Source organism: Colletes latitarsis, chromosome 1 (genome assembly GCF_051014445.1).
Source record: "Colletes latitarsis isolate SP2378_abdomen chromosome 1, iyColLati1, whole genome shotgun sequence".
NCBI lineage: Eukaryota > Metazoa > Arthropoda > Insecta > Hymenoptera > Colletidae > Colletes > Colletes latitarsis.
The window spans coordinates 54,330,316-54,350,513 of NC_135134.1; the positions used below are offsets into that span (position 1 = coordinate 54,330,316).

Sequence of the window (20,198 nt, forward strand, 5' to 3'; positions counted from 1 at the left end):
AGCACCGTGGAGGTAAGGAAAGCGTTTCGCGGTTCTTCGTTCGAGGACGATGCGTAATAACAGGCGTACCTCGAGGAGTACGAGCTGCTGTTTGCAAGGCAGATTACACGCACGCAGTCGACGCTTGCTGCGGACCCTCGTAAATATTCATTTAATCTGATCTAATCTATACGAACATATTCTGCGCCTCGTGTAATTGTCGGCGAAATTGCAAATCGATATCTAAACCGACCCTCTGTTCCCCTCCTAGATATTGTACTTTACCGGACAGCCATTGGGGCGACCGCGTTCCTCCTGCTTCGCCCTTCCGCGCGTCGACGAGGACTAAACGACGACCAACTTACATTGCCGCTAAAAACCCTTACGAACGGACGATACAATGGGTCTTACAGGACTTAGTTTGGCTTTCGTTTTTGAGGTCACTTGCAAACATTTATTTATTCACCGCCCATTGTTGAAATATTTCGACAACGTATACAGGAAAACTGTCAACGAATCCGACGAAACACCAGGAATACTTGAAAAATTGAAAAACTCTATGACATGACGTCTGCAAGCTTATATTTGGGTCAAAGGTGACTGTTTCGTGTACTTCCTATAAAAGTAAGCAGCTATACATTATTCAGGGCATAGAACTATAACTCGAGAAAGAGGTCAAATAATGGGACACGTGTTTATAGAAATTTTTATCATTGTTTCTGTGCCCCCAATCGACCGCTGAAGTGGCTGAAATGTGAATGCATGTCCCACTTTAGTCTTTCAGATCGCAGACCCATTTTTAAAACTTGTAAAACCGTACAATTAAATCTCGTAAATATATTGAAATTATTTAACATACCTTCAAAAATTCGTGTCGCCAGGCTCTTGAATAAATAACGAATGTACAAAAGCCCGGTGTATTAATATCAACCATATATTGATCTTTTGGAAAAGCTTTTGGTTGCTGTTAAGTAGAACAACTGAATCGTTGATTTAATGTTAAGGGTGTCTGGGGATGCGTTTCCCTTCCACCCCCGTTTCGTCACAGACCTTGACCATCCCTCTTCCTCGACGCAATAAAAACACATTATTTACGAGCAGGTACGGTCCGACAACCGTACACATAAAAATAAACACATAGGTTACGCGTGCACTCGGCCGTAAATCTGGACGTTCGATATCATTCAATATTTACATCGTCGATGATAAAACGAGACCAACACGCGGCGCGTAGAGGGGACGAGTGAAATAAAAAAAAAAAAAACATCGAGGGGAAGGGAAAAACATAACGGAACGTCGCGACAATTAATCTCGCGCTGTTACTTCGAACGAAACCGTGGCATCTATCGGCCCCGGGAGTGCAAAATTAAAGTTCCACGGACGTGTTCCCTGGTCGTGAAAAATAATGCCCGCGGCGTAATGCCAGCATTCGCTCGGACGATTTAAAACGAACAAACCGGGAGCAACGGTATTAATATTTCTGCGGGAATACGTCCACGGCGATCGTCGACCGACCGGTCAAATTATTTAGCTGTAATAAATATCGTCTCGACAATTCGCGCGTGACGTTCCGCCCAGGTAACTGGTCCGTTGGCAAATATCGAGCACGGACAGACGAGTTTTCGCGTTGTAACAGCGCGAACTAAAATCTAACGGATCAAGCAAAATGTTGGAAACAACATTTTTCAAACCTTTACGAAATATCACGAATTATTTAAAGCTAGTGGCGTTTCTTTAAGTAGATCTGGTTTAAGAGTGATTAAATCGAGAGATCAAGAATCTTGGAGGGAAACGAATTGTAATAATGAGAAGATAAGAGAACGAGTTCTGGAATTTAGTAGAGTGGCGAAGCGGAATAAAAATAGATGACTGTGAACCAGTGTGATGAGAATTAGCAAAGCTGCAGGAGGGATTGATATGGATGAGATTGGCAAGGCACGAAGGGGAAGTAGGGTTCAGGGCCTCGCGGACGAGGCAGCAAAGGTGGAAGATCCATCTCTGCTGCATGTTAAGCCAGTCAGACTTTGCAGAGACGGAAGAGATGCGATCAAATTTACGTCCATTGCATATGAATCGGAGACAAGAATGTTTGATACGTTATACACTGGCAAGACCAGGCGGAAGAGGAAGATTCCGAGGCCATCAGAGTTTCCAAGACACGGATGACGAGACGAATATAACGTCACGAAGACGGGAGAAATCGGTACGACGCAAATTAACGTTGCAGCGTTCAAAATTTCCATCCTCCGCGCGGTTGTTCACGGTCATAGAAAATGCGTGGAATTAAAGAGGCGTCGGTTGAACCACGGCTAGAATCAAACGAAGCGAATTTCGCGTGGCCATTTTGATGTGGTCTGTATATTATTAGCCGTCTCGTATGAATGTTTATTACCTTTTGCGATGTTAATCACGTCGCGCGCAGTTGTTCGTCGAATCGAAACAATCAACCGTGCGCAATTACGGGAATGCTCGATACCGATTTTTCTTCGAACTTCGTAATTTCGAGAATTTCCTTCCCGTTCCCGGCGTTTAATGTCGAAATTGTTAGCGTTAATATCATCCGGCGTAGCCAGCCACGCGCGCCGGTTCGACGATTCCAAAGTTTTCAACGGCCCTAGAATTTCGAACAAACGTTGGGAACATCATTTTGCTCCGACTAAATTAACCACGAGGCGTAAATTAATTACGAGGCAGGAAATAGCGACGGCGGCTCGCGACACTTTGTCGATTAGTTGTCCCGTCGAGCAGAAGGCACGATCGATGATTCGAATTCAGAGAGTTCGATGCCAGAACGGGAACGTCATCGGTATTCTTGGCACGAAAGCAATACGTTCCTCCGTTGGTACTTACTTACTGACCCGTGCGGTAATGGCTGATGCAACCGAAGATGAATTCCTATTGAAACAGTATTTATTCCGCGGGTGCATGCTCGTCGCGCGTGTCATTCCGCGCGAAACGGATAAACCGTAACGTTCTCTCGTGCAAAAGGGTGTAACAAGGTCGACGAGGAAACATATCGCCGCGTCTGCGCGCGATCAATCCTCCATATTGAGTCGCGAGTCGCCTTGAAACGAATTGCAACCGAGAATCTTTAATCGCGCGTCTTTCTTAGTCATCGCGGAATTACTAATAATTCCAAAGGAACGTGAAGATGACCATATAAGAGGCGTTCTATCATCGATACAAATGTAAAGTTCAAACTAATGCACGTGTCTATAGAAAACAAATTCAATGTGTTTACGTACAAGTTTATATCTCTTGTTTGTCGCGCGATAATAATTTTCAGAATAATGTCGATAAATGTTGTCGCCACCACAGCTTCTACCTTTTGCATTACAAATGCTCAATCGCGAGCATTAAAATCGTAATGTAGTAGAATACACTTGGTTGGTGATAAGGGCAACGAACAATAAAATACAATTAATTATGTATATTCATTGAAATATTCGATAATTGGTAGTACAAACGGCAATGTGCTTACTGTGAATGAGACAATAAATCAAGAGAATAAAATTCACGCGTGGCATTTTGTTGGAGATAATTGATGACTGATTCTGTCCGACGTGTCCGTCCATTACTCGTTATTTCTACTTATGCTGGGCTTCGATGTTGATCGATGTTGGCACGGTATCGTTTATTTCGTTCCAGGTAGAATATATGGTAAGATCAACGGAAATTAAATAGTAATAATGATTGTAGGTGAAATTATAATAACGAATCCATAATTGATACGTAGCGACGATAGTATCAAACGTCAGGTTGAAGAGTCGCCAACGTAAGTAGAAGTGACAAGTAATGGACAGACCCGTAGCGAACAGCTGAAAGTATTATTAATTCTTTTCCCAGGTTGTTGCTCTGTCTAATGGGACAAGTGTAATTTGATTTATCCGATAACACGATTTGTGGAGTCCGTTTCGGGCTAACAAGGAAACTCCGTTGATTTTGATAAAACTTTGCAGGTTTGTGGAACAGCTAACAAGAAGGTACGATAAACAGAAGTATTCCAATTCGATATGCTAATGTTTGAAGGTATCTTAACACGATCAAAAGTTAAGTAACTTATTTTCGATCTCTGGCTGTTGACGTTTCTGTCCAATAGGGATCCGGAACGACGTTTCGATGAAGTTGGTAGCGTCTCGGAGGTCCTTCCGGTCCCGAGACTTCGACGGTGGGCCTCGCGCGTTGCTCGAAGCCAAATAAGTGAATCCGTGGGTGGGAAAACGCGCATTCATAGCGACGCATCGAGACCGTGGTACGTGACTGCGGGCGATGAACATTCCGCCTTGTTACAAAGACGGAGGAACGAAATTGGCTCGTATCCACGGGAGCGTGGTAGGTCGAAGCCCCGGCTCGGCCGGGTGATGAGGCGCGGGTGTCGTGACTGTAGCTCCGTTTCCGCGGTGTAAACTCCCAGAATTTCCGTGGATCCCAGGGGCTCCGATGTGTCGGGCGAGACAACCTTTCTCCGGGGAATGAAAGCGACGGCGCGTCGGGCTTTCGAAATATCGCGGAGCAGCCGAAACCAAAGCAACGCCGCGAACTGTGCAACGTCAGGACCGGGACCAGGCTCGTATAATAATAATGCCGACAAGGAGCCACCCCGTCAGATATTTCGGATGCAACCCGTTCGCGTCTCGCCGCGTAATATCGCCCCGCCACTCCGCGCGGGAACACTTGTACTTTTATTACGGGAGGATATTCGACGTCGAGACGCGAGACGACGAGTGCTCCGAGTAATTGCGCCCGAGTAAAAAGGGGAATTACGCCGACGGAGAGAAAGTTTCGAGCCTGGTAAGAACCACGCTCGCTGGACGACCGATGACAAAAGATTTCTTCCCACCAAACTTAACGCTTCGAGTGGTTGCTTTTCCTCGACGCACGCTGGGTCGAAAAAACTTTACGTGTAATCGACTGGGAATTTCTTCGTCGAATTTCTAATGCATTTAGAAACTGCCTTCTGTGGATTACGGTCGACGAAGTTGCTAAATTGCGAATTCGAAGCAAATAATTTCGATCGTTGTGCTTCTGCTTTAATTAGCTCCCCAGGCTACCGGTTGAGTTCCATTAAAGAAAGCGGGCCATTCGAGATAAGAACGTTTCCTTACGGATTGTTTGACAAATTCTGGCGAACCAAATAAATCCAGATATTCCAAAAGTAAAGGTATGCCTATGGTTCTGAGGGTAAACGTCTACCAAGTGTAATCTGTCTCTAGAAAGTTTCACCCTTCTTGAATATTTCATTTCATTTAAATGTAGAATATCTTGAGCTAAAGTTGCATTGCTGCTATTGCAGACACGGTTAAATATCTCGAACACGACTATGGGCGAATGACGAGAGAAAAGGTAGACTTTGTCACGATGAAACAATAGGTTAACTTGTTTCCAAATTGTGCATCTACACAGGTAGTCGACAAATCGTTTGTCTATCGAAATAACTAATCCCCAAAATATACATCGAAATTCGATCGAATCACAGCGATACGAGTTTTCATTTGTCATACGTTGCACTTTCCATTCTGACCGTAGTTGCACGAAGTTAAACCTCGATCGACACGACCGTACGAGTTTGGAGAAAATATCGTTGGAAAAAGTTGGGAACTGTGGACGAAACTCGTCGAACGTTCGCATCGCGAGCATCGATAATACGATTAGATACGGAAACTGTTGGGACGTTTACTCTATCGGAAAAAGCCAACAAAAAAATCGGCCGCGTGACAGCTGTTTAAACACAACACGTGCGTAGGCTGTCGTTTCAGCTGTATCGAAACACTAAACCAGAAACTTAAGCTCTCGCGTAACTATACTGAAATCGCGACCTGTGCCTACAACCGGGACAGCTGATATCGTTCGTGTTATCTTCGTTGATATATTAGTTTCGATTCTCACGAAGTCTCCAATCTTTTTTTCTTTTTTTATGGGGACTGTTAACGTTCGTATCAGAAACCTTTCGCTTCGAATAAAAATTTTCTAACAAACGACCACCCTGTTTTAACATACGCAGTGTATACGAAGTGGAATCGAGAATAAGAAGTCGCGGCTGGTTCGAGTCTCATTCCCATTTGCGTTCTGTATAAAAAAAGCATTGGGCGCGACGTTCCAGCATCTTCGACGAATTCTCTTATACAGATTGCCTGCACACAGCGATAGCAACAGAAAGGAAGCCAACGAGATTCAGGGTAAATCATTCGCTATTGTTTGGCAGAGCTCCCTGCCCGGAGAGACAGCAAAGCCCTCGCTATATCAACGTCCACCGCTTAAGGCCATGCACAAGCTGCGCATTTTTACGATAATGGATTTGCGAATTACATTTACGATCGTGTCCTCAATACATTCGACGTTGGCCAATACTCGTAACTTACATCCTTAACCTCGATTCAAGATCTTCGAGCGTAAGAACTGGCTCTTATGGATTATAGTCAATTTACACGCGTGAGACAATAATTTATCCAATATCCACGTAGACAAGTCTTCGATTTATCGACGACTGTGGTTACCTCGCGTGAAAATGCATCAACGTATCCGCGAGTGCATCGGAATAATTCGTTGTACCGTATTCCTGGCTTTGGAAAGAAATACATTTCCCCGCGATCTATTCGTTTAGATAAAATGAAAAAGCGTCACCGCCGCGAACTATTAATATCAATAAGCATTACATGCTATGGTAATCACACATTTCTTTGCATATAAAACAGCAATTCATCATTACGGTTAGTCGTGTATATTAACATTAACGAGGGTCACGCATTATTGTATTCCTAGATCTCTCAGTCGCGTGAGGGAATAGTAAATATTATTTTCAAGAAAGCCACAGCACGCAGACCTATCCATAACTCGAAGAATAACACGCGTGGGACATTTTATAATTATTTTAGCGAGTAGACGCGGTCGATTAATTGTTTGTTCCATGCCAAAAATACCCTGTGTAAGGGTAATATTTACGAGCGATAATTTTATATTTCAGGATTAGCCTGCGATCCATTTCGTTATCACATAAAACTGCAATTTATCGCCATAACAAATTGCTCGTTTAGAATTTACGGTTTATTTATTTCTCCGGCCTCCGAACGTCAGATAAGATCGAGCTACGTTACCGCGTCGTACTATTAATATCAATAAACACCCGGTATTATCGTAGTGGTAATATCGCCTCTCGCGTCGGTGATTTGCGCGGCGAACCCCTCGATTTACCATCAGCAATAACAATAACAACAACAACTGGTTCGCGCCTAGCAGAGAAACAGTGACCCAGCCCGTTTCATCGATCCTCCATGCTCTTGCCCTGAAAGTTCCTAACTGCCGGGCTAAACGAAGGCGGCGAAGGTCAGGCGAATCGGAACAGCCCCGAGCAGAGTGTTCGCAGCCCTTTGTTCCACGCTCGACGCGGCACGAAATTATCCCTACAATTAGTCAGACCAGTTTGGCATGCCTCGATGCGATCATAAAAGGCTTCATTTAGAAAAGTCGCCGGACCCGAGAGACTCGCGAGCACGCTACGCTGATTGCATAAAGTTCGAACGCAAACTGCCCGTTACTGATGAACGATGGACATGGAACGTCTGTCAATCGCCTCGTTCAGCATGAAGGCGGACGCTAATGAGAAATTCATTTATTAAAAGGGGGGGCAGTCCGGGTAATTGAATTTTTGGAGAACGGAGTCTTTGTCGAGGCGTAATTCGACGCGGGATCGAGGGGAGGGGGGTTCCACCCGGAGCCTCTTGCGAATATTTTCCGGACGCTTGCTCGCGACGCGACGTCCGGCGAACGAGACAAAAGATTCGTTCAGGTTCCGCTCGAGAGACATAATTTATTAATTAGTTTCTGCCTCTCCGTCAAGAAGTGGATGTCGTTTGCATTATGCAGATCCCACGCGTTTAGTTCGCATCCCCCTCGCCTTATAGATTAACTCGTTGCATTATAGATTTTCCTTTTCTACTTCGTTTGCTTTTTTTAACAAGATTTCGAAGGTCTTACAACGTCGGATACGCATCATCCAACTTGGAACGAAGACGAGTATGATTTAATAACGATGGTTCTCTTTTAGTAACCGTCGACAAGGTTGTTTACGCGATTCTTGCCTTTAAACATTAAACCGTGTTCACCAATCTCCCCTTTTATCTTCGTCGCTGGATTTATAATCCTAATGCTCTTTTGCAGTTTACACAAAAACACCTTTTTTGTATTCTTTTAAGCTTCCCTCGAGTAGGGCCGGAAAGGTTGGAGTAGATTAAATCTTTTACCCTCGTCACTGTTTTGCTTTTTACGACCAATCCTTCCTAAGTCATTTTTTAAGCTTCTTGATTTATTGTTAAACCTGAGAACGTTGAGGAACCTCGGTCGCCGAAACGGCTTTGAATATTCGCCACTAGATGATTACTAGGAACCTCTATTTCGCGCTGGTGAGTTTGATTCATGAGCTCCGAAAATAGGAGCCCGTCAAACTGATAAACGCGTCTGAGGTGGGATCTGCCGGACAAAGACCTGCCCAGTCGGATTCATCCGACCAGCAGGTACAAAATTAAACGATAACAGATTTATAGATAAATATTTATGCCTTTCGAAACATGGAAACTACCAGTATTTGCGTCAAATATTAATTTATGCGCCTCGTTCGTCGAATCGAATTCTTAGATCTTACGACGTTTCGACGTTTCACTTCCATCTCACCTAGCTGCATGTTATTCGAAAGTGCACGCAGGAGGTTACAGGAAAACTGAGTGGAAGGATTTATGCACGTGTTAAGGAAATTAACTACTTGCGCCACTTTGTGGCCTAAGAATACCTAAATCACTACCGCGGACGAAGATGTACGACGGCGTAAGCGTACGTAAACAGAATATGCCTACAGAGATGCAGATGCACTTTACGAATAAATCAACTTCTGGAACTTTGATTGCCTGCTTAATTAGCTTACTCAAGATTCGAAACGTCGTTCGATCAGGCACGATACACTGGACTGCATCAAACGGACCGTACCCAGCGAAGCCAGGGATCTTCAGGTATGCACCTTGATCCCTCGGATGACCTGCGTGGTTATTCCTGGAAGGGATTCATACGTGACGAGGAGGATCGACACGCGAGAATTAGCAAACCCTCCAGTGGGTCTGGTTTCCAAGGTTTACGATCTATATTTCACGCAGAGCGAAGTTCTCATCGGCGAGCAGGGATTCGGTTCATCTCGTGTGATTCGAATATCAATTACCGACATTGTTACCCGCGGTGTACCATAATTATTAGTTGCGCCACGTATTCCACGCGTTCCCTCAACAACTGGTATTGCTTTCCCAAGCTGTAATAATCGATTACTTGCAACGGTCTCTATCTCAAAACGAGCAGCCCCGGTCACCGGACGAGAGCGTTCTTCGTGCCCGGCTCTGTCGGCGTTTAATTGATTTTCCCAATGCTGCCGCTGCTCGACCAACTCTGCGGCAATCTTCTTCTGTGGATCTTTAAATAAATCCTGTACCGGCGACCTTTTTCCCCTTATCATAAAACGTGCGCGCGCGCGAGCGTGTGGATATCACATTTCAGACAACCACGTTACGTGTCGGCGATTTCTCTCGTGCCACTTTCACAATTTTATCGTGTGTATTATTTATGAATAAGTACGACTCGTTGATACAGCCTTCCGACGCCAATTTTGATGAAATAAAGCACCGAGAAGAGTTACGTTCCCTAACTGTCGTAATTCAGGTGCGAGGGATAAAATTATTCGGCAATTTCTCCAGTATGATGATGATGGTCTTATTGGTAGTCAATAATAAATAGGGTTGTAGTGAAATCGTTAGACCGTGAGAGTATCCCATTATTGTTAATTATCCTCTTAACGTTTCAGGCTCAGTTTTAAGCCCTACTCTGTAGCAATACAGAGTTGTCTAGTAATTGGACCGAACTATAATTCCGTTCTTACGGAATATTGTAGAAAAAATCAGGACGTTGAGGCTTTGTTATTAATGTATATTCATGTATTTTCTTATTAAAGGCCATAAAAACATTAGTCTAGAAAAGTTCTTTATATCTCCAACAGTTTCCAAGATAAAATCAGAGAGGTGAAAGTTCGAAGGCTAATTTAATCTCTTAAACTTGAGTTACGGCTACCGAGAAAAATAAGAGACCCTTATTTCTGGCCACTTCACGAACTTGCAAAGTTTCATCAAAATCGATATGGAACGCTTCACGAATATTCCGTGTAAGTTAAATCAATATACGTTGCCGCTCAAAAGTTCGGAGCACTTTTCGATCTTCATAAGAATGAAACTTTTCGTGCACACGTAACTTGTATCGTTGAAATGCTTTATACATTAATCACGATACTAGCGATTTTTATACAGAGTATTTATAATTGTCAGTGATCGGTAGCGGCACTATTAAATAATCGTGTGCTCGCGACAAACTGCATCCAGCAAGAAACCAACAGGTACTCAATTAAGCTTGTTAACCGGTGCGCTACAAGCAAGATAATCGAAGATCCAAAGACAATAAACCAACCCTCCTTATCGCGAGGTTGGTACACGCGTAGTCCAACCTGCAAAGATCTATACAACTGGGGGGGGGAATATTGGACACGCGTACTCGCGTGTACCCGCGCGATTACGGGGCGCGTGCGTCTTCGGTCGTACGGCGGACAAACGATCCTATCGGTAAGAACACGCCCTTCCGATTAGAATCTAGCGACTCTTTATCGCGACGAAACGACGCCACGACGATTTATTGCGTCGTGGGACTCTCTTCCCGACAAATAAATCTAATATTCGCGTGCTGCCGGACGGCCGAATAAACCAGCGACGTCGAATCGTTGATCCTACTGTAGCCCTCGCCTTCAAGACAGAACTATCGCCCCGGATTCAACGCATCGAGCCCTCCCCGCCGCTGTTCATCCTTTCTCAGTCGACTCGAACAATTTCTGTTTCACGTGGCGTCGAATATAATTTTTCGATCAAATTTAAAGCTTCGGGAACTCGGAATTCTGTTGCAATTCGAGGCCTCGGGAGGGCAGCGTCGCGAGAATCGTCCGAATAAAACCATCGATCGTTCCGCGGAGGTCTAGAAGCAAAAATAGTCGATCTAAACCGATGACTTCCGTTGTCTGCCGGTGTCTTCCCGAGGGCGACAACGATCTTCCTCTCGTCGTGAATGCTCCATTAATCATTCAGCCCGTTAATGGTCTGCGAGAGTCGAAGCGCGAAAGCGGGGAGCATCCAGGGTCTGTGGCGAACGACGCTTCAGAGGCGCAGCGTCGTATCGTAAAGGGTGGATCGGGAAAGGCTCCCTTTCAGGTCGCCGATTCTTTCACGGGCGGGCACGCAAGAACGGGGAGGTTAGCGCGTGCTGAGGCTTTGATCGAATTCCATTCGCACGGAACCCGAACCGATACACCGTTATCGCACGTGGGACGATAAAAGACGATAAAGACGGTGGAAGCTAATCGCGATGACTAGCGGGGGCGTCTGGAGGACATTGTGTCGTCGACCGTTGTCGAAAAGAGACGACGAGAGGGCGAAGAGAAGCCGACAGGAAGGAAGAGGGAGCCCTGGTGTTCGCGTGTCGGTGTTTACGTTTATTGCCAGCAGATAGGGTGATGCGTCTGATCGTTAGGGTGGATCCTTAAAGGGTTAAGCCACCCTTGCGGCGAAAAGAAATCGAAATTACTAAATCCCTTGAAATGTGATGCAAGAAAGGCTTGTCAGAACACCCTTAGACTAAACATCCGAAGGGTGGTATCGGAGTAATGTCTTCTCCGTTGAATATATTGCATGGTTTAGGTAAAAGAAAATCCGAAATATTGGCGATTTTTCGACGCGAGACGCAGGCAAGCATCCTTGAATAGACTAAAAGTTGAGGGGGTGGTATCGTGGCAACGTCGACGCGTGAAAAAGTCTCGGAGGGAAGAAACGACGAGTAGAGGACTGCCAGAGAAGAAGGGTGGAGTCCATGGAAGTTTTTGTCCCGCTGATAGGGGATGAAAAATGGAGAGTCACGAAGAGCTCGATTAGAAACAAGAATATGAATCGGCCGTCTCGATCGTCAATATTCATGGGACGCGCCGCGGCGCGGCGTTGTTACTTAGGCGCGACGCAGGAAAGAAAGAGCCGGAACGAAGGATACCTCCGAGCTATTTCCCCGCCGTCGATAAAGCGTTTAACGACGCGGAAATGGAAAAGTCTGCGGGATTCGCGAATCGACACGCTGGATAATTAGTGAGGGATAATTACGACGCGGAAAAAAATGGTACGATTCGGAAGAGTCGCGACAATGAGATGCAGAATTTTTTGATAATTAGAAGGAAACGCCTTTGTCTTTCGTTTGTTTGATTAAATCAAGCTGCCTGTAAAGTTCGAATCCGCGACGAACATTATTGGATCGACGTGTAACTTCGGAGACACTTGGAATTTGGATATTCGAAATATCTGACGAGCTTGAAACGTGAAAAATATTACTTTCCTACTAGTAATCAGTTTCCATGATTTAACAACGCGAAATAATATTTTTCGATCCAAATACAGCGATATTACTGTTCGTACTGACAAATGTTATTTCCCATAAATAACGTGCCCATTTTAAAAAATATCCATATCGTTATTATATATTTTTTAAATTCATATTGCAAACAGTCTTTGCAAGCTGGTGGATTAAAATGTTTTCCAACATGAAAATTTAGCTTTGCGCGATATGAATATACATTGAAATTCTGGTACATTTTTTCAGGCGTATGAAAGGATCGAAAAACGAAAAAAATTAATATATAAATAATATAATACATAAAATGGGGGGGAAAATATATGTACTTAAAAGAAGTTAATGTTTCGTTGAAAGTTGGTCATTTTAAATATACCGAGAAATGATATAAAAATACAGTTAAAACGCATAAATCGACGAGCCTAAGAAATAATTGGAACAGATCTGTTAAATAATAATCGCGGGACAACTTGGAACCCAGTCGAACGGCAATTAACACTTTCCAAATTGGTCGTTCGAACGAACATTATGGAGGAACCAACGAATTCGGAGCTTTTCGTTTGCTCCGTCATGCAAATAATTCGCTTCGGTTTGTTTGCACTTACAGACTGGTGAGCTGGACGATCCTAATTTTACACGAGCGTGAGCGCGTTTGCGTCATTATCGGCACGGCTATCCGGATACTAACGGAACCGAGAATCCCTCGCGTTCACTTTCCCGATTCGATCTCCCGAATTTCCCCAGCGATCTACGATTATCTGGATTTCGAGAGTCGTCGACCAAAAACGCGGTCTGTCGCAAAAATGGTCCAACTTTTCGACCACTCGATGCACAACGTTCTCCGAGAACATTCATCCCCCTTAAAAAATCAATTTCCATTTTCCGTGACGTTTACCATTCTCAACGGTTCGATTATTTGTGCGACAGACCCGAAAAGACCAGTCGTTTGCTTTCGTTACCGTTGCGAGGCTTCGGTAAACTTATACACGGTGTCGAATTACCGAAAGAATACTTCCGTGTGTGTAATTCAATTAGGCTGGCCAACGTACAAGGAATCCGAATTCACGAAAATTAACACTGGCGACGATTTTCGATGCCTATAAGGTGCACGCGTCGCATAAATCAAATTACTAAAACTACCAATTGCAGCTTAAGCGGAGTGCGCGAGATTTAAACTCAATAAACGTTGGGCAAAAGAAATTATTTGCCCCGTGACTATTACGGTCTTGGCAGGAAGTTGAAATCCGCTTTGCGCTGGAAAACAAAAGGAAAATTCCAGTGTCCTTATTGTGTAAAAGTTCCGGACGAAGACTCCCATGTTCTCGTTCCAAAGTCGCGGTTTTTGTCGTCGGCACGTTTCACACGCCTCGCGGAAACCGCGGCAAACAACGACGATGAATTATCGTACATTAGGTCCGGGTACTCTTTGTCTGGAAATACACGGGCGAAAAGTTTTCAAGACCCTGGAACGTTCGCGAATATCGCGCGACCGGCCTGGAATTATGCGTAAAATAACAAGAGATCGCGAATTTATTCCGTTACATTATTACAAGAAACATCGACGCGACTGTAAAGGTGAAATTAATTTCATTCGATTCCAATGGGAGCGGAAAGTGGCACGACGAAGGGACGCGGGATGAATATGATTCGCGGAATAAAATCCGTGCCAATTTTCAGTCGGATTTCCTAGCGGGGCTGTACGATATACCAAATGGTCGGCACGCGTTGATTGCATACCTTATAACCGCAAGAAAGGATACAACGTTCGCACGGACGTGCACTTATCCCGGTGAAGTACGAGCGCAGTCACAAATAATCAACTATGCTCGGGCAGAGATTTCTCAGCGGAACCTCTTCCCGGCTTCGTTTCCCGCACAAGCATAAATCCTCGAATATTTTTCGCTTGTACCCGCGAAAATGCACGAGTCGTTCTTGCGCCAGCAGCACGCGCGCTTTCGCGAAAACAATCAATGATGCACAGTATCAATTCGAAGGAAATAACTCGCGTCGCTACTCGAGCGTGCTTACGATACACGGCTGAAAAGGCTACCTACTCTTAAAATATCTTTAAAGATTTATTTCGAGACTGAGCATCCTCGAAAGGGAAGGATCGCCGGAGAATCTCGGCAGAATCATAAACGACCCAGTTTACCGGACAATTTTAATTCGATCTTACGTATTGGATTAGTTTTCGGTAAAACGTGTTTAATCTGCCAGCAGCCCGGCGGCGCGCCAGGGAATTTTACGAGTCCCGAGGCTGAATTTCCTTTGTTTCAGCACGGGTCCGCTGAGTCGGGCACGTGACCCACCTGAAAATGAACCTGGTGTGCCCGCCGGCGGAAAAATATCTGTGCACCGTGCGCGAGCTTAGTAAGCCTCGAGCGTAGCTTCCGCTCGCCCTCTGACCCCGCCGATACAATTAAGGAAGCGCAATAGATCCACCGTGCAACTCGAATAAATAAACTCTTTGACAGTGGAATCGCGCTTTCTTATCCCTCGGCTTCCGGTGACATCGAGCTCGATCGGTTGGGAATAGCGAAGGGACGGGGGGAGGCTATAAGAACTTTAGCTCCCTCCCCCATTCGTCAAAAATATTTCTATCAGTCGACATTCTCGATTATTTTTAAAACCAGAGTGATAAACGTCGCTAAAACGATTCCTCGCATCGTTTCAGAACACGAACGAGAAAACATCCGTCCCCCCAAGGATCGCGTGCTCATGAATACACTTCAAGATGAAGTATTGTGCCGTTTAATCGTCTTCGAAAATTTCCATAAATATGTACAGCACGAATTTAGTTTAACGATAAACGTTTCAATCGAACATTTTAGCTTTGGTATAGCAAGTTACATGAATATAACGTTTGACCTAAAAACCGTTTGCACTATCATCCTGACGTTAGTTTCCCTTTACTGCAAAAATTTACCACGAGTTCTTGACAGCGCAAGTTGTAAATTTCGTTTCCCCTAATCGCTGGCCAAGACTTCTGTCTAACGGTAATTTCTTACGAGCTCGCGAGTACAAATTACAAATTTTGTTTCCCTTCTTGTTCGCCAGAAGTTTAGTACGCTTTCATCGATTCACTCCTACCGAATTAAAATTTATTTAATATCCCTGTTTAAAAATTCCTTACTATAAAACCGAGCGTGGGTCAAGCGAAACGCGTGCTCGAGAACTCCGAAATAATTTCGACAAGAACGCGGTAAATCTGTTCGGGAACACCCGATTCGCGTCCGACAAGCGAAACAAAAGTTACCTCACCGACGTAGAAGCGGACGCTTCGTCGGTGACACGCTGTCGCGGTATTTCGGGACGCTCGAGAAACTGCTGGGCTTAAAAATGACAACCCGAACACTCGTGCTCCCGGTCATGCATACGGTTAAAAATATTCCCGACGAGTAGAAATACAAGCGAGGAGCACGCGACAACGGCTCGAGCCTTATTGACAACGCGACTGCACGATGCACACGAGTAACCTCTCGAGCGCGAAACCTGTGACTAATTGTGCTCGACCGAGACAGAAAACGGGCGAAAAGGAGGAATAAAAAAAAACGAACGCTAGAAAGAACCGGTACCGAAGTTTTCGTCGGAATCGGAGACGGGCATTTTGCATCGTGTCGTGACCGGGGCGATTTGCATCGTAATGCAAGTCAATTACAGCGCGTTTCATAAATCACGAACGCGTGCACGCCAGCCAACCTCGGATGGCTTTTGTACGTACACGGTTCCCTACTTCGAGGATTACCAGAAATTCGCGAACCGCGTCGCGCAACTTCCGCTCCGGCTGCCGCGCACAACGACGAAATACGCGGCGCGTTCGAGCCCGGCCGAAATTCATTTCCATAAACGTTACGAGCCGCCGCGAGTCGCCTGATCGCGACGAGACCCGGAGGGTGGAGGGCTCCTCCATTCAGAAACTTCGCGGAAGTATTAATCCGCGAACGAACACAGACAACGTTTCCCCGACGAGAATCCGTCGGGAACTTTGCGCGATTTTTACTTTCCAGACAGTTATCGAATATAATAAAAGGGAAGTATCGCTGTCGGTGAAAAGTCGAGACAGGCCCCTTCGGTTTTTGCGTCTCGATCCCACCCACAGTCCGTCGTAATCTGACCAAATTACCCGTTACGACGTTACCGGAAATAGTCTTGTTTTTCTACGCGGAAAAGAAGTACATTTGTGCGATTAGCCATCGAAAGAAGCACGTTTCCTCTTTCGCCGCGAAAATTAACAGCTTCGAACGAACCGAGAGGGAAAAGAAATTATCTGTAAACACAGGATGGAATTTTTCGATAAGAGTTAATATACTAACTAGTTTATTCGACGATCGTCTCGCCTGGTGACCCTAGTTCCGTTTGGTGAGGCAACTTCCGGCTACGTTCGCAATGGTGAATAGGCGTCGCGTTCGGGCCCGCTGAAATTCATTTCCATAAACGTTGCGAGCCGTGAAGTCGGCTGATCGCGACTGGCGAAACGAGACTCCTCCATTCAGAAAGTTCGCGAAAGTATTAATCCGCGGACGAAGGGAGACAAAGTTTCCTGGTGCGCAAGAATTCGCGGAAACTTCTCGCTGTCGTTTGTCATGGTGCGCGATTTTATTCCTGACCCGTTTTTTCCCGATTCCCAGCATCCCATTTGTTAACTCTACGCAGAAAGTTTATCGAACGATCGGATTATTACTCGACCGAGATTTAAATTGCGATTCCTCGTTCTCTGGGCGACTCCCGATCGAACAAAACGACGATCCACGTTGCTTTTAATCCGCAAGTTTAATATTCCGAACGACCGGGTATCTTTGTTGCTACCTGTCGACGTTTTTATTGCACAATATACAGGGTGTTCGGCCACCCCTGGGAACAATTTTAATGGAAGATTCTAGAGGCCAAAATAAGACGAAAATCAAGGATACTAATTTGTCGATTGAGGCTTCGTCAAAAAGTTATAGAAACATTTCCGACCTCATAGAATATTTTCTTATATTCTCTCTAGAAACTCCCATTAAAATTTTTCTCAAGGGTGGCCGAACACCCTGTATAATTTAACGGTACGATAGAACATCTGTGTGTTTTCCAATTTTCGAAATATTCCAATTCTAGTCCAATTTCTGGATGGCAAACACGAGGGGCGTTCGTCTCTCGGACGTGGTAGATTTGGAAAATAAATCAGCTACTTCTGGCGAGGCGCGAGAGGAGAGCGCTTAAGAAGATTACTCGCTTCAAAGTAATCCAAATAAAAAGAAGGAACGGGCCAAATAGCGCCGCGATTAAATGCTTCAAGACGTAACATCGTTGTTTTTTCCCCTCCTCCGGGAGCTTCAACGGGATGAAATTAACCTCTCCAAGGCCTGCGAGAACTTTTTCTTTCGATTCATTAAAACTTCAAGGCTCGGGCGTGTTGTACGCTAACGTTGAGAAGCGACGTTTCAGGCGTTTCTTCGTCGACGCGGAGAAAAGCTGAACGAGGAGCCACCCCTCTGTTTTCCAACCCCCTGGCGTCCATTGCACGAATTCACGAAACAAGACTCTCCAGGATAGAGGAACTAACTTTGATCAAAGACCCGCTCGATTCGTTCGATACGACGACTGTAAAAAGTAAATAATGTTTTTGATCGAACGTGCATCGTGCGATGTTAAATTGTTTTATATATAGAAATTTCGAAGTGCATTTCGAACAGTTGTAGCAAATTATTCGCGGCTACGTGTCGCCTTTTTGCCGACGTTACAGAGTTCTTCGGCCGAATTCACGAAACAAGACGCGATAGCCCAGTTCGCCCGCCTCTTCGGGTGCTCTTTCCGCGCCTGGGAAAGGCGATTTAATAAAGGGAGCGGAAACATCGCAGTTTTTGTAAACCGGAACGGATTGAAGCTCAAGTGGCTTATTTCTCTTGCGAGCTAGACAGACGGCTTTATTCGAAATTTCCTCCTTTACGTGCCGAGTGGCCCGACTCCGCAGGGACAAGATACAAACGAGGCAATTAGCGAGCTCAAGGTACACAATATTTTGACGGATTTTTGCGCGAAGCGTACGTCAGCGACGTGTGGTTACGTAGCGTTCGCCCGCATCTTCATTGTAACTACGAAAATAGTCTACGCGACGACTGCGTTTATCTTTCAGCCATTCGTTGAATGTTCCCGTGGAGAACTGTACACGAAACCTACTTCGAGCTTCTAATTTTTAATCGTTTGCAATGTACTTTGATCTATCGTTTCGACAACGATTTTTATTGCAATTTGTGTCCCGTAACACCTGTCGTTCCTTTATGAATATCGCGACCCATTAAGAAACATTGATGACGCGTACGAACGACGCAGCACTCAATATATCGAACAGTCCGCTCTGGTGAGCGACCATTATCGTATTACTGTCGTCTGACTCTTGCTTCTGGTTGGAAAAATATCGAACCAACGCATCAAAACGATGGATTTATAGACACCGTTCTAAATACAAAATCATGGAATTAATTGTTGTACGAAACTAACGTAATCTATTTACAGAAACCGTAGAATGTTTCGAATGAGAATGCAATCGCGTTGAAAACAGTTCCCCGTGCGAGTGGATTCTGAAAAGTTCGATGGAAAAATACAGGTCATTAGGAGGGAATCTTGAACTTTAATTCATCTTTAGTTTTTCAAAGTTGAGCTTTTGTTTCCGAAACAAAAGCAAAATTCCGGCCGCACGGTAATGGAAAAACTTTGAAAAAATAACAAGAGAGCGAGGTTCGTTATTTGGCTCCCGACTCCGTCCGCGAAAATTAATAATAAATTTAAACGAAACCGACGGTTGACGCGCATTTTCGCCGCGACTAAAGAGCCAAGCGAGAAGCTTGGTACGATTTTTATTTTTAATTTGTCGTGAGAAGGTGCACCGGCGGAATTACCGCGACTCGCACACCGAAATCCTTAATTTCGCGCGCTTTCGACCGTGAATAATTAGCGTAACCGTCCAACGGGCAGCGAAAAATTAATTTCTTCCAGAGTAACAATTACTGGTTACGCTTGATTTCCTCGTTGTAATGGTTGCTTTACGCGCGACGGTCGAGGGACGTGGAAAATTTGACGGGAAACGCGAGCGAGGCATTATTATAGAGAACGAACTCCGGACGGGGTCAACTCGCGAACGATCCCCAGTGTTTGAACACCAGAAACGACTCAATCTTATCTCTGAATCGAGTCAAAGCGCCTTTCTTTCAAGAACAGTGTCATTAGTCTACGGAAGTACGTCAACGGAGACATGGATTCATTAATAATCTCTTCTCTTACCTTCAGAACGTGGCGTTTTATTTCCCTTGGAACCTGAAAGCAGAAAGAACAATGACATTCATTTCTGGAACAAAAAATATCTCAAGTTTTGTGATCGTAGGACACTCTATTAGGTAATTACTCTGCATAAAGATGTCTACAATCTCCATTACTATTTGAACGTTTCATTACCCAAACGCGGTCCACTACATCTGTTTTCTGAAGTTTTCTATAGAGTTCGTATACGTGGATTCAATTTCGGGGAAATCGATTTTCCAGTCTGCAGTAGACGCGCGGATTTAATTAAGTTTCCATCTCTAGGATCTCGTTATAGATTATTATTTCTACGTTGACAATCGTTGGGCAATCTGGTCTGCGGTGATTGTGCTTGAAAAAAGTGGGTCAAAATTCGAAATAAAGAATCTTCGATGCTACGAAATCAATTTTTCAACACAATGGCTTTGAACTCGATGAACGTGTTTACGTTCCATCGATGACTTTCTAACTAAAAATAATTCATTTTTAGC

The 20,198-nt window shown here is 44.7% G+C and overlaps 1 protein-coding gene across 4 annotated transcripts in view; it reads right to left on the reverse strand.

The window, feature by feature from the left end:
* The window catches only part of Kek5 (leucine-rich repeat, immunoglobulin-like domain-containing kekkon 5 protein), a 248,602-nt gene extending 228,871 nt beyond the window's left edge, over positions 1–19,731 (reverse strand). For 2 of the 4 annotated variants that reach the window (XM_076769744.1, XM_076772280.1), the window contains exon 1: positions 19,693–19,731. The gene's annotated coding sequence lies outside the window, so the exon portion shown is untranslated. The remainder of the gene's footprint in view (positions 1–19,692) is intronic. The other 2 variants (XM_076770614.1, XM_076771446.1) reach the window with 2 other exon arrangements.
* Between the last annotated feature and the right edge of the window lie 467 nt (positions 19,732–20,198).